This window comes from Pteropus vampyrus, unplaced genomic scaffold, assembly GCF_000151845.1.
Source record: "Pteropus vampyrus isolate Shadow unplaced genomic scaffold, Pvam_2.0 Scaffold56, whole genome shotgun sequence".
Classification (NCBI taxonomy): domain Eukaryota; kingdom Metazoa; phylum Chordata; class Mammalia; order Chiroptera; family Pteropodidae; genus Pteropus; species Pteropus vampyrus.
In genome coordinates this window covers 8,770,334-8,771,281 of record NW_011888837.1, presented here as the reverse complement: position 1 = coordinate 8,771,281, position 948 = coordinate 8,770,334, and the positions used below count along the sequence as shown (strand labels likewise).

The window sequence follows — 948 nt, the reverse complement described above, 5'->3', positions numbered from 1 at the left end:
ACACACACACACACACACACACACACACACACACACACACACACACACACACATTCCCTGCCCTCTATTAGCTGTGTGACCTTGGGCAAGTTTCTTGCCCAAGTAACTTCTCTGTGCCTCAGCTTTCTCATCTGTAAAACCGGAATGAAAATAAAATTTCCTGCCTCATAGGAAATTAGTGTTAAGAGTGAGAATTAGATGAGGTAATCGACCTGGAGTGGTTAGTGTAAAGCCTGGCATATTCTTTTATTATTATTATTATTTTTTTAGGCGAGGCAACCCTTGGTTGACTTCACAGATTTCAAGGACCTTGTCAGCTTACAATCCCTTATTTTTTATATTTTACACCTACAGCACCTGATCTTCCTAGGTGGTCTCCCATCCAACTACTAACCAGGCCCTACCCTGCTTAGCTTCTGAGATCAGGCGGGATCGGGCTTGTTCAGGGTGGCATGGCTGTAGACAAGGCTGGCAGATTCTAAGTACACAATAATTGTGGATAATTAGCAGTATTGTTTTTATTATTAGTTATCGAGGATTGAGATATGACTTAACGAGTTCCACTGCTAAAAAAAAAAAAAAAGTCCACTCTGTTTACCAAACCCTCTTCTGTAGCTGAAGCCATTGAGGCCAGAGAAGTTGAATGACTTATCTGAAGTTACTTAGTTAGTGGTAGATCTAAGTCCAGACCTCAGGTCCCCAGACTGTCACTGCAGAGCTTATTTGCATGCACAGTTCACAACGCTTTGACAGCTCAAAAGAATTTTACTTGAATTATTGTAAAACTGGCAGCAGGTGGCAAGAGTCCTTGTGAATATATTTCAGAAATGGGTTTTAATGCTTCAAAGTCTGATGTTAGGATAGACCTAACTTCGCAGCAGGTATTAGCATCCACTTGGGCCACCGACAGGATTCCTTTTCAAACCTCCTTTCAATTGCTACCCCAGA

General features: G+C 41.8%; 1 pseudogene; it reads right to left on the bottom strand.

Annotated features, from left to right (window-relative positions):
- Positions 1 to 345: 345 nt before the first annotated feature.
- LOC111740017 lies at positions 346 to 464 on the bottom strand (annotated as a pseudogene).
- Positions 465 to 948: the final 484 nt, after the last annotated feature.